This window comes from Nelusetta ayraudi, unplaced genomic scaffold (assembly GCF_046127955.1).
Source record: "Nelusetta ayraudi isolate G7.1 ecotype Tasmania unplaced genomic scaffold, CSIRO-AGI_Nayr_v1 ptg000135l, whole genome shotgun sequence".
Classification (NCBI taxonomy): domain Eukaryota; kingdom Metazoa; phylum Chordata; class Actinopteri; order Tetraodontiformes; family Monacanthidae; genus Nelusetta; species Nelusetta ayraudi.
Window position 1 is genome coordinate 1,571,245 of NW_027466185.1, and position 15,060 is coordinate 1,586,304.

Sequence of the window (15,060 nt, forward strand, 5' to 3'; positions counted from 1 at the left end):
GTGTGCAAGTGTTGAAGTGTTACAGACTGCTTATTTTACAGACACTCCTGTAATCAATTTGCTTTACAAATATGTAGTCCCATATTGCACCAGTAAAGCTTTGATAGTGTTCTCTGACAATCTCTGTTTCTCTCCATTTTGATGTCAAAAAGTGCATTGCCACACAGCCAGTGGCATCTCTGCACACTGAGACCGCCTCACGACTGTAGCAAAACAAACTTGCAAAAAACACAGTGAAGCATTGGTTTTAGCTGGATTCTAAACCCTAGCATTTGTCCAGAAGGCTGTAAACAAAGGGCTAAATATGCTGTTGTATGGACATGCTGTGCAGTTTTGGGGTATTTGATCACGCTGCACTGGATATGAAAAGCACACAAACACACACACACACACACACACACACACACACACACATATATATATATATATATATATATATATATATAAATATATATATTACCTATATATACCTATATATATATACATATATATTATATATATATATACCGTTTTACCTCCTAAACTTCTTTTGAAATATGATACATTTGTTCAAGATAATCATATCAAAAGCATAATCCTAATAAAACTAGTTTGATATATATATGTGTATATATACATATATATATATATATCACTATATATATATATATATATATATATATGTATATATATATATACATATATACACATATACATATATATATATATATATATATATATATATATATACATATATATATATATATATGTATAGTGATATGATTATCTTGAACAAATGTATCATATTTCAAAAGAAGTTTAGGAGGTAAAACGGTATAAAGGTAAAGTATCGGTATTGGAAATGAAAGAGGTCAATCCCATATATATGTATGTATGTATATATATATATGTATACATACATACATATATATGTGTTTGTGTGCTTTTCATATCCAGTGCAGCGTGATCAAATACCCCAAAACTGCACAGCATGTCCATACAACAGCATATTTAGCCCTGTGTTTACAGCCTTCTGGACATATATATATATATACATATATATAACTTGGCTCTCCATACAGCTCTTTTTACGACATGCTGTAAAGAGAGCCAAGAGCGACTGCTGCACATGTCATGTGAGCAGCAGTCAGAGTATACAAGTCAACAGAGCAGTGGTAACGTCAGCGGTGTGGATTTACTTCAAGCTTAAGAAAGCTAAAAGCAAAACAACAGAGCGCAATTTGTGCAACAAGCATTTGCTGAAGCTAGTGTTGCCAACTTTTATTCAGAAAAATAAAGGAGGCCTCCTGCAGTGCTTGGGGCTATGACCATCACAGGCCAGTGGCTCGCCAGTAGTGGTAAATCATAACTTAAAATAGGGTTGTTATATGTTATAGGTTGTTATATGTTTCATTGAACTGCTTTGTTGCCAATAGACATTACCAATACATGTTACCAATGTTAACGTCAATGGTGTTGGTACCAATGTTAACATTGGTACCAGTATGACCAATAGACATACAGTAAGGTGAATGAATGTTTAAATTGTATTCAAATCTTTTAATGGAACATATTTTTACACAACAATCAAAGTACAGGACGGATGACTTTTACAAAGGAATTAAATGAATAAAGTGATTACAAAAAAAAAAGTACAACTCATGATAGTGATGCTGCTTGTGCCACCACACATGACTTCATGTCAATTTTTCCTTTATGTGTCATGTTTCCTCATGAAAGAAAAACCCTACAACTCTGGGTGTGCAAATAATTCAAATTTAACTGTAAAACACTCCTCCTTCTCATTGCCACATCCATCTCCCATCAACATCTCTCTTCCGTGAACATCTGTTCAACACACTTTTCTTTTTCTTCTGTGTGGGACAGTAGATCTAGGTTAAAAAAAAACTTTTTCCTCCCTGTGTCACTTCCTTTTGCAGGTGTATGTCTTCTCACTTCTGGTAGTACTGAGTAGCTGTTTGCCATTGACAAGATTGCAGTAAAACTCTGAACAGGACTGCTCAAAGTTGAGGAGGAGTAGGGAGGAGCCTCAGCCATTTTCGTTTCCTGCTGAAAAGAACAAGCGAACCTGAATCATAACCTACTGCTGTATGCAGCCAGTACGCAGTTGTTGTGAATGAGCTCCACAATGGTATTGCCTGCAACTACGTAGGTCACGGTTTTGAACACAAAACTTTATGGAAACGAATGTGAATTTGCGTCAAAATTAAATTGACGTTCAAGACAACTCAGACATACAGGACTAACCCCGTCCCGTATTGATTCAAAACAGGACGCACCAATTCATCGTCAAATACAGGACAATTCAAATACGGTTGGCAACTCTCGCAGAAGCATCATGGAAAAGACTATGCAGACAGAATAAATTCGATAACTTTCTCCATTATCAGCTTGTTACACTATTAAATCGTCTAAGTATGCATTACAGTTATGCAGCCCAGAGAGAACTGTATTAACTAACCGCTGAAAGGTAGCAAGGGTGTTGCGCATGCTGAAAGCCATTATGATATACTGTAAAAAGCAATCAGGGGTCACAAACGCAGAGATTTCAGAGGCACGCTCAATTAGCGGGACTTGACAGTACCTTTTCAGCAAATCTAATTTGCTGCTTTCATTTCCCAGATGAGCGTTCGTGGAAGAGGGTACGAGTTGGGAACAGTTACAGCAATAAGTTTTCTAAAATCTGTGATAAAACGAGTAGAACCGTCTGGTTTTGCCTTAACTCAGCATGGAGAGCTCCATGAACTGGAGCTGGGCACAGCTAACCCAGTCTCTAGCAGGTAGCAAGTTTTGCTTCACCGGGTTGACTCGGTACAGATGCTGTTGATGGGTTTGGCATCTTTCACGTCGATGTAGTGCTACAAAACAGTGGTGCAAGGTGGAACATCGTTAAATAGAGATGGGAAACAACCAATTACGCAGTTATGTCGCTTTGTTGTGCGGAGGTTAAGTGACCTAACTGTGAGGACAGTGTTTTCAACATTACAGAATTGGTCAAGCGAGCGGTCTGATGAGATGAGTGATGCGTCTTTAAATCATTTTCATCACTGATGTAAGAAGGCTCGGAAACACATTGAAGGCGACAGTATCCGGTTTTTGGGACTCGCCAGGCGGAGCGGCCGTGGTGGTTTCACGTGTAACCTACGGTTTAGGCATGTTTATGTGTATTTTTCGCCTTCTCTCCGTGGTGGCAATAACATAGTCAGTGGCATTGATGCATTTATGAACCTCGTAAGGACCGGTAAATCAGGCGGAGAGTGCAGAGCCAGGGATAGGCAATAGCGCCAGCACTTTATCACCAACACTGAAGCGGCGAGAGACGGCAGAACGGTCATGGCGACTCTTCAGTACAGTTTGAGAGGACAGCAGACTCTCCTTACCAAGGGAATTTGCATGGTGCAACCGCTCACGGAACTTACTCACAAAATCAAGCATATTTTCCTCAAAGGTAATTTGGTTCAATCGCACGGGAAGAGAGAGAGAGTCGCTTCCGCGGCCCTCCAACACGATTCAGGTTCCTCATGTGGTCCCTTGCAAAAAACAATTGCCCACTCTGTTCTAAGGAGTACTTGTGCAGCATCGACTTTATGGTCTGATGCCAGTGTTCCAGCACTCTGTGGGATTCGGAATGATACAAACTGGACACTGAATGCCTCACCTTGAAGGTCTTAAGGACTTGTTTGAAAAGCAGCGGCTGGAAGTTGGTGCCTTGATCGGTTTGGATTATGCGAGGAAGGTCAAATGTGGGAAACAATCTAGTTAAGGCTTTGACTGCAGAGCTAGATGTAATTTTACGCAGCGGGACAGCCTCAGGATAGCGGGTGGCACACAATGGTGAGTAAACACTGATTAACTGTTCTAGAGCGAAGACAAAGGGCCAACACAGTCCATTATCACTCGTTCAAAAGGCTTACCTATGGCAGGGATAGGATGGAGTGAAGCAGGCAGAATGTTCTGGTTTGGTTTGCCCACTACGGCAAAATTTGGGTACGTTAGATTTTAGCCCAGGCCAAAAGAAATGTTTTAGAACCAACTTTTAGGCTTTGTTCACGCCCAAATGACCTGACCATTTACTCTCATGGGCAATTGACAGGACATTTTGACGATACACAAACGGCACAATAACCTGATAAACGTGATTGTACTCTGGATCAGGTGCTGAGGGGGCCCATTTACGCAGAAGGACTTATTTATTAAGGAAGTAGGCCACTGTTTCATCACTTTCTTTGTCGGCACTTACCAAACGTTCAAAGCAACGTTTTAGAGTCGGATCAGTTCTCTCCGCAGTGGTGAGGCATTCACTGCTCACCGGTAGCGTCGGACTGCCTGATGGAGATTGATATAGACTAGCAGAGCACACGGTCTCCACGGCTTTCAAGGATGGGGCTGCAGAAGCTTTTTCCATCTCGGTTTGCACATCTTTGTCATCTGAAAAAGCAGACATGAGCACAGTATCCGACAGAGAAACGTCATCCATTTTAGGGGCTCGAGCAAGTTCAGAAATGATACCATCTCGCTGACAGCCAAACAGTCTATCAATCAACCAATCAATCAATCAATCAATCAATCAATCAATCAATAAAAAGATATTTTTCCGTTAGGAACTTCATTTACAGTTAAAAGTGTCAAGACATAACAATCACGTTTGCAAATCCATTCATTCAGACATACATACGTACGTGCAGATCAGAGAACCACATTAAAAACAGCTATTAAGCATGCGGAGAGAATTGGGGAGGAGGCTGGAGGTGCCTCTTTTTGTCCGTGGTGGGAGTTATGGCTATCAAATGTTTTTTGCCAACAGGATTGGGAAGATACAGAGCAACACACACAGGTTCAAGATTGGATATGGATTCCTGGCCCACAGAACATTGGCCCGCAAGACTTGAAAGAAAACTCAGAGTGGCAAAGCAGCCCAAGCTTCCTAGCCCTACCAGTGTGTGAATGACCAATAAAATCTGTGAAAGAACTAGCAGCCACTGCCAGAGAAAACATCAATAAGCTCCAAAAGAAAATGTTTGATGTTGTGCTCACAAGGGCTAAAACAGTACAACTGGGGGCAAAGCAAGAGGAAGACAAGACTGGAACGAGACGGAAAAGGCCAACTGCTGGATCAGTCATCCACAATCTCATTGATGAGAGAAGATTCAGTGACTTATCCCGGCTGGTCAAAACAGTCGCCTGGATTTGGAGAGCAGCGAAGAGGTTCGAGGTTTGACACAAAAAGACCAGGCAGACTTCAAAGTGGGGGAGGCAGTCTCTCTGGACGGTGCCATGTCAGTAAGTGAACGCGTGAACAATCTGCTTCAACTAACTAATTGTGTTCAATATCGAAAGCATAAATGCACAGCTTTAAGGCTTACCCCAAACCAGACTCATTCCTCGCAGGGTGACTCAACTCCCTCACCCCCCTGTCGCTCGGCGCTTTGTTGTTTCAGGCCTCTCCTTTTCAACGAGAAGGGGGGTTGTGCCTGTGCACCGGGACCCGGCAAGCTGTTGAAACTTGCACTTGGAAAAAGCACCTCGCTGCCACAATGAAGTTATGTTTACGAAACAACGCGTTCGGGATGGTGGTGCCAGCAAGTTCAGGGAGGCAGGGGCCGCTCAGATCCCCTATCCAGCTTGCTCAGTCTTCCATTGAATCTGCCAACGTGAAAGGAAGTGGAGTGAAAAGTAGTAAAATGGACCTCTTTTTTGTTGTTATAACACCAAGCCCTGAAGGATTTTGCTTCCCCTCAACCCCCCACCCTTCCTTTGCTTCATGAATGGAAAACGCTGGTGATCAGACTGGCCCCCAGACGACGTTGTTATTCCGCTTCCATCCTCTTGGCTGACTAATATTTACGTACACCTGGCTGCTGGCTCCACCACTCTGGTTTTTCTGTGCCTTACCCCACCAGAGAGGAATGAAGTGTGTGTGTGTGTGTGTGGAGGAGGGGGGTTCCTTGGAAGTCCTGCCAGTGCTTTGAGGAGGCTGCGATTAAGGCAAGATGGTGGAGCCACACACGTCCAAACACCTGGGAAACAGCTGCCGCCGAGGCATGCTTCCAAGGTGCCGTCCACCACCCCTGGCCAGTCACTCTACCCGAGCGGCAGAGTCAGACTAAGCTCGGCAGTGCCATCCCTCGGAACATGCGAGCGAGGCCTGAAGTGAATTATTATAAACTCGTTGGCCTCTGATTGCATTTTATGTGGACCTTCAATGCAGCTTTGTTTATGTGACTGGCACGCACTGTTGAGAAGAACCTTTTCAAACATTTGCGTGGGTGAAATACTGTACAGTGAGCTGGCGACGCATGTAAAATGTGCTAAAGGTTTGATCCAGAACAGAGATGGTGCCTTTTTTCTTTTCTTTTCTTTTTTTTTGTAATTATGCGACGTTTACAATGTGCAGGGTGGGGTGGGTGTTTAAGAGAAAAACATAACCTTAAATCCTTTTGTGTAATTTTTTTTCTTACTAGGATGCTAAATTTCCTGCTGATAGCGGGAAACACATGGCCACTTAGTGCTCAGTTTTTAGCTCTGTGCTGTTTACTTAGCATGTCTCCATATTACTTTTGAAATTAAAACAGAGGTAAATCAACACAAGAAAATTTGCAAATGCGGATTATCATGTATCATTGGGGATGATTCTTCCCTGGCTGCAATATAAACAGCGCATCAAGCTGAAACATTATAGTAGTTATGGAAAATAAATAAATAAATGAATAAATAGTACTACTGGTTGCCACTGGAAAATTTAGTTCTATATTTTAAAAAGATGCATTTTAATAGTATTTTTGACTACCATTCCCATATTTGTGAAACAAACATGACAGTCACTGGGTAGGGAATGTACTGAAAATACAATGACATTCATTTTGATTCATTTATCGGCTTGCAAGACTAATATTCTATATTAGTAGACTCAGGTGATTATCATTAGATTCACTGGCCATTCAGGTAATTAGACTTGTGGTGAAAATAAAATGCCTTTGTGACAAAAACGTGTGCTCTTCATAAACAGTTAAAATTGTTCTGAAATGATACAGACCGTATGTTTTTATTATTGTTATTTCAGAATGATTACTTCAATGGTCTTTTTCCATAATAATCAATCAAGTCAACACACAGGTGCTAACCTCCTCAGGGGGTGCTTGGGTTTGTTCAGGTGGGGCAGGGGGGACTGACTGAATATTCCATCAATTCATAGAGTAATCAGATAAAACATAAGTTTGCTTAATTAAAGCCAGCTCTGCAGCAGAACGCGGTGATTAACTTGTTGCATTTAGTGTGCCAGTTCACATCAGATGTGGCGCAGGTGCGTTTCAGAAGCGTCCACCCTGGTACCGTTGTCAAAAAACTGCTTCCATCTTCTCCCGATTTGCATTGGGCGCATGCAGTTAAACATGAGCTTTAAATTTAATTAAACAACGGCACGAGGCAGATGAAGTTACTTGACTATTTTTTGTAATCGAGTTACTGGAATTACACGAGGAATCGTTGCAGCCCTACAGTAAATACAGGGCCAGTATTCCCGATACTATTACTGATACTTTTTTAAGATTGAAGTTTAATACATCATCAAACCTCTGACCTTTAGGTGTTTTTGTTATTGTTATTTTGTTAAACAAAAATTGAGGTTGACAATTGTGAAACCTCAATACAAAAAAATTAAATTCTGTAAATTAGCCTGTTGTGGGGTGAGGACAGGGTGATGGGTGCCTGCTCCACACTGAGATGGAAGCAGTGAGTCTGGTGACACTGCTGCCTCCTCTTTGATAAAACCGAAACAGTCCACACAAGGACAGAACTGAAACTGAAGTATCGATCTCAACAAACTATTTTTAAACCAAAACTGATAACAATTTGAGATCGATAATATCAATATTTTGGATCAATATGCCCACCTCTAGACACTATTGCTTTTTGTCCACCTCCAAACATGTTGAAGTTACAACAAATCACCAGTTCTAGCAGGAAACTAAAGCCAAGAGTTCCTGGTCGAGGATGCAAGCAAACAAAGATTTTGGATAATTGCTCCAAAAACTGCTCCATTAGAGGCCAGGACCAAAATCACAGATCTGAAATGGGTGTAATAGATCACGTTCAAAGCGTCCTCTACCAGGAGCAGGATAAAAACTCCTGGGAGAAGATCTGAGGGGCGATTCTCCTTGAACTTTACATGCTTAAGGTCACTTAATAGCAGTTGCTGGATAAGAGGCCCCTCCCCTCTCAGAGTTTGGGAGCGAGGCAGTCAGACTCACTCCACAAAGGCAATTCCTGCCTTGTAGGCATGGTTTTACACTCCACTAAACCATGCATGTTACAATTAGGCGGGTGGATGTAATTCCCCTCTTGGAATGGTTTATTTACTCCTTGAGCAAAGTCTCGAAATTGCTGCAACCAAAAAACAATTTGTGGCCTAACAAGCGACTGGGGTGGAAAAAGGTTTCCTCCTTGAGAAGGCACTAGCTCAATCGCTTACCCACGGGTCTCCTGCAGAGTAATAGCCAGGGATGACCTCCACGTTTGCAGTGGCGCGGGGGGAGAGGGAAGAAAATACCGGCCAGATTGCGGAATAATTTCCCCTCTTTGAGTCCAAAGAAATGAGACGAAACAGGAAGTTGACTATTCCTTCAGACCACCAATGACTGGCAGAGGGCTGGTGGCTCCTCCAACCCCTCCCTCCTCACTCTCCAGTTTCAAATCAGCATCTAAACTCCATTCGCTGAGCTTGTTATGTCAGAATCAGAGGGGGACTAACAAGACTGATCCGGGGTCGCCTCCCCAGGCCATCGCTGCCCTCCACGCCCACCCCTCCAGAAACTGAGCCGAGGAAATTAATTTAGCATGCCATGGCCTTATCTCAGTGCCAGACACTCTGAATTTCGCAGCCAATTTGCTCTCATTATTGCCAGATGTGGTGTCATGCAGACAGATGCTTATTATATTAAATAGCTACAGGCAACTCACTGATTATTTTTCCTCCTTGATGAGGCCCAGGAAACGTTTTGGCAGGGTTCGGCGTCTGACTTTGACGGCTGCAGAGCGTCTTTTATCGACATCGTGCTTGTCATCGGCAATAAATAGACGTAAAAAATGAGAAGCGCAAAGTGCATCAAGTCACTTCCTGTCTGGCTCACTGCTCAGGCGACAAGATTTCCTGTCACTCGTAAGTGGTCTTTTGCAATGTTGACCTGCTCACAGTTTAATTTATCACGCTCATCCACTTCACCAGCTTTAAACAGAATGTATATATATATATATATATATATATATATATATATATATATATATATATATATATATGTATATATATATATATATATATATGTATATATATATATATATATATATATATACATATATTAGAGCTGTCAGTCGATTAAAAAAATGAATCCGATTAATCGCATGGTTTTCCATAGTTAACTCACGATTAATCGCAAATTAATTGCATATTTTTTATCTGCTCTAAATCTACCGTAAACTGATAATTTTCCATTTTTTTTAATAATCATATCAACATGGGAGTAGGCAAATACTTGCTTTCTGCAAATGCAGCATGTTTATTCGTGTTGGAGCAATGACAAGTAAGCAAAACAAAACAAAAGATGCACAGGTTTGTGTCATTCAGTTGTGTGTGTGTGTGTATTTGTTTAATCTCTCTCGCACTCCGATACAATGTCAAATGACAAATATAACATACAAATATGATCAAATTTGTCATTCGGTTTTTATTTTGAAAATTCACCGGATTTACTCGTTGTTGTTTTTTAGCGACTTCCTGTACTATTGACGAGGATCGCTCACGGCTCGCGCACAAAATAGAGCAGACGCCGAAACGACAACTGCATGGCGCGAGCCGTCTAGTGTGAACCACCACATTGATTAACGTGGGCGCCGAATGGAAGCGCTCGGCGCTTCGCTTCCACTTCCAGTGAACTGACGTGAAATGCATGGCGCGATCCGCGAGGGGAGCCGCGCGCCTGTTCGCGTCTGGTGTGAACTACTACATTGATTAACGTGGGCGCCGAATGGAAGCGCTCGTTACAGTAAATGCATATCACTGGCAAGGTTTTGAAGTGGAACTTTCCATTTACAATTGACGCCTTATCCATGTTAGTCTACGCTCAGTGTCTTTTTCTTTTTTTTGTTGTGTTTACAAGCCGGCTGCAAGCGTGTGACTGTGGCTGTGTCTCAATTCAGGTGCTGCGTCCTTGAAGTACGCATTTTGGAAGGAAGTTGTGTCATCGCACTGCGCGAAGGCTTGTCCCAATTCCCGAGGGTGCTTAGGACGCTGAAAATGCACCCTCGGAAATACGCACTCGTTTTAGCCGATTCCAAGGATGCACCGCACTATCCTTCGCGCACTTGTGTATCCCATGATGCTTTGCGTGCTGCTGCAAAGCATCGTGGGATCCTGGGAAGTCAGCTGAAATTAGCGGCATGTACTGGTTAAGACACGACATATAAATCTAAATATTGAAGTTTCACATAAAGTATCCAGTTTTTAACGTAGGATTTTACTTATTTGATCATCCAACGGCATCGTTAGATGGCGAACCAATGGTTAGCTTGATACTATAAAAACGTCACTTCCGGGGTTGGCCAGCCGGAGGGAACGGCGGTGATGAAACGAGGAAATACGCCGAAGGCTAGACCGTCCCGGGTGGTTACCGGGGAGGCGGGGTTTGGTCCGTCCTTCTAGGCTGGGAAGTCTAAGAACGCTTCCTTCAGACGGAGGACACTCGGTCTCAAGGGTGCAGAACCTGAATTGAGACACAGCCTGTGTGCTGTGAGTCAATTCATTTCCCGTTTCCACAATCTACAGAGTGGCCAAAGGTTCAAAAAGCACCGTGTGCGTTAATTGCGCGATAAAAAAATTGTCGGCGATAAAGCGGCGTTCAATTAACGCGTTAACTTTGACACCCTTAATATATATATATGCTAAAACATAGCCACAACAGTACTGACTGCTTTTCTTGGTGAAAAAAAAACCCAGCTTCGACTGTTTAGTGCTTAGGTCAAACGCAATAACACACGGTGGCTAGCGTGGTCAAGTGTGCCTAATGCTACTGCCCTAGCCTCTAACTTCTGGCTCCTCAGGCAGGAACAATCCTCACTGGTTCTGATTTAAGTGATCCAGGTTATGCCAGGCCTCCACAAACATAATCTCTTTACCTGGTGGATACATGAGACATGAGACGGATTAATCCAAAGGATTACGGAAACATTCCCTCTGATGTGCCAAAATTGTCTTGCTTGCTTTTTTGTTGTTGTTGTTTTGTTTTATTCTTAACCGAGACAAATCAAATGCGGGTGGGATTCGCTTGGTGCAAGCACCAGCTGAGGCTGACTTGGGGCTTGGAACCACGGAGTTTGCAGAGATCCCACGGTCATATAACATGTTCACACCAGTTGTCATCGGTTTGAATCGCAGCATGGACTGAAACCCCGTCAGACCAACTATTTTTCCTTCTCCAATCCAATCCGGGCCCTTTTGTGTGATTAAAAGCATATAGGAGGGCTGTGCATCTTGCAGATGTTGCCGTAAATCACCAGTAGGGCCCAGCCTCTGCAACTGGCTCCCTGACAAATGTTTCACAATAACTGCTCTGCCACCCCCACCACCTCCCCTACCCTCCACCACCATCCCACCCTTCCAGTAAAAGAGAGAAAAAAGGGGGGCAAAGCACGCACAAGAAAAAAGAGGCCAGGAATTCCAACCAGACTGCTTGTAACTCTCTCAGGACAATTGTAAAGTTTCAGTCATGTCAGCACAGGTGGAAACCTGAAGGGTCATAAAACCAGAAAGGGAAGAAAGCCAGGGAAAGAAAAAAGAGAGAGAATCCCGCCCACTCTCGACTTTCTCCTTCCCCAACTGTCTTGAACTCCCTGCTGTCCTAGCCAGGGCTCCGCTGTGACTAATTCAACACAAATCCAAAGGGCTAAATCAGTCTGTGTGTCTGTGGATGGCAGAAACCGACCCCCCCCCCCCACACACACACACACACACACACACACACACACACACACACACACAACCCTCCTTAAGCACCCCAACACCCACACCTGTAAAAGACACAGCCATAATAGTTTAGACGGAGAGTGGTCTGTGAATCACACACACACACACACACACACACACACACACACACACACACACACACACACACACTCATCCATCTGAGTTTTGACTTGTAACAGAAATAAAAATGGAGGCCAACTGCTTGTAGAATTGCATAGACGAGGTCCAATTTTGTAGCGTAATTGTTTGTCAGTCTTTTGGGGGACGTTTCAGTAGGTAGATGTAGGATAAAGTCATTGGGAGATGAGTGAGAACCCAAAAGAGAAATAAAGTTTTGGCACTTTGACACATTGATATGCTTTTGAAATAAAGTTAAATTCACTTGCAGTGGAAGAGATGAGAGAAACCCTTTTTGCAAATGGAAGTCCGCATTGATCCGCCCTATTCCACATTTCCTGTGCTTTCAACTTGAAAGTGCACTTCAGTTTATATTTTACATGGGTCTGTATGAAGTAACTGAATAGCAACAGAAGAGAAGATGTCAGCCATGTGTGCCCCAACCCCGCCGAAGACTGGCCACACACGCAAGTCTCAACCAATTCTGACGGCAGCCAGTGTGCACGACAGTTTCACCTGATTTCCAGGCAGTGAAAACACAGAAACTCCTCCGATCAAAGAGCCGCAGCTTGTGTTTTGCATATTAGGCAAGCTGAACTTCTGCTTCTGTGTTCCACAGGGCTGGAGGGATTATCATAAATACAGTTGCCAATGCTTTTGAGGTATGCTTTTTCTCACTGGTTACTGCAGGGCTTCAAATGAGAGTTCTTTGATCAGGGACAGTGAAATAACCTCAGTGACGCTGCGCACCAGGTGGATTTCCTTTGGGAATTCTAGCTCGCGTGTTTGGAGAGACAATTTAGGTGTTGCCGCAGACAGACGTAACAATTGGTGTCATTTTTCAGATTTAATGGGGGAGGGGGGAGATCAAGAGCAAGTTGACTTCGAGGTTTGCAGCAATGAAAAAAAAATCCACAAAACCTGAGATAATGAATCCCGTTAGATTTACAGGGCAGCAGTTAAAATCAGGCACAAGAGTAAAGTTGCTGACAATAAAATGAAAGAAAAAAATGCAAATCCAAATGAAAGTCACAGAGAAGCTACTAAAATATGAAGCTACTAAAAAACCTTTTAACGTAAGAAGTAGGTGTGTGAGTGCGTGCCTGCGTGTGCGCTGATGAAAGACACTGACGAGAAAGCACCCGAGGCAAAGCTCTTTTCCCTGCACCTGGGACAGACACTGATTCTTTGCTTTATGTTCATAGCGTCTGCCATTATGCCTACTTTTGGGAATGCACACTCACAGCACAAAATATTTGAAATTCCAACCAATGGGAGAGGATTTTCTCTTTTTCTTTTTTCCTTTTTTGTTATTTTTTTTAAATGTGCGCCAGGCCTGCAGGCTGGCTGAGTGACGACGAGTCTCATTGGCAGCTCTACTGTAGATGCGGCTGAGAAAGGAAACCTTCAGGGTGGTCCTGACTACAGGGTTCAAATTGTAAAAAAAAAAAGAAAAAAAATTGGCATAACAACAAAGGACAGACGTGACATTTAGGTTTAAGCCAATCTGCCTGTAGGTCCCGTGTCAGACACTTTGGATATAATCCCAAACAAATTGCCAATAAGTAGGTAATTGCCACCTGTGTGCAGCACAAGTCAATCATTCCACCTGGATGAGTCCAGATCGGTGGAGCGTTGACCCCTGAGGATTTATTTTTTCTACCCCTCTTCTTTACGGGCTTTGAGAGGGACAAAAATGAGGAAGGTTGGCCTCGCAGATTCAGCCTCAGCTCCAAGTGGTACCTGCTGCTCGTCCTGTGGACGCCGCATAATACCCGTGTCCCAGTGCTTTGTCCTCAGCTCTGGCTAAGGATGACAGCTATTCAAGTCTTTTAACCATTTCAAGTGTTTGGGCCTGAAAATCACAAATGAAAAAATGTGCTCCCTGGAAACAGGCATGTGGAACATGTGTATTCAGTTACTCTGAAAATTGATTCTTGTGGACTTCACATTTTTTAAGTGGAATATTAAATCAGAATATTTGAGTAGTCAGACTATGTTCACCTGAAGCAATTGATCAAAATACATATCAAACCCCAAGATGATTTCGTGTGTGTCACCATTTTGCCAGTCAACTCAATGAATGTTGAACCTCTTTAATTAATTTACGACTTGCTCTATTTTACCACCCACTTCGCATTGTTGTCATGAGCTATTCAAGACCTCAAGTGTTCGTTCTTGCAAATTATAAATCCACCGTATTTGGGAGACTTTCTTGTGTGTGAGGCAGCACTATCCACATGCAACCACCAGTTGCCCAAACTAGTGGACAGGGAAAAAATAATCCCAATGTTGTCTTGTCATTGTCCTTTCAATGTGAAATTGCCACTCATCCCTGATAAACTAGCCACTGCCGCAGCAGAATATACCATCATCAAACCATCAGCCTCACTCTTAGAACCCTTAAGCTATCGATTGATTAATCTTAGTCTTAAATTAATTAAATAGGTTCAAGGTTCATTCAGTTGACTGGAAGAGACACTCAATCATCTTTGGGTTTGATCTGTATTTTGATCAAATAATGTACCGTAATTTCCGGACTATAAAGCGCACCTGAATATAAGCCGCAGCAGCTAAATTTAGGGGAAAAACAGATGTGTACATATACAAGCCGCACTGGACTATAAGCCGCAGGTGTTTCGTCAGGAAACGGGTCTGCGGAGCGGATCGGTTCGGCGGCTGCGACTCTGGACTCGCACCGCGGATCCTGTTTGCGGGGTCCCGCTGGTCACCTCGGTTAATTGGTATGGAGTCGGACCAGAACTCGGAGCAGCGACGCACCGGAGCTCACAAAGACAGAGCGCATAAAGACAAGAGGACATACAGACGAGAGCGCGAGCGCGCCGTGCTCAGAAACATTATTTGATTGACTTGTTCTGTGTTCACCCTTTTCTTGTGATATAGAAATGATCAGTATTTCTCTACTTCCTTCT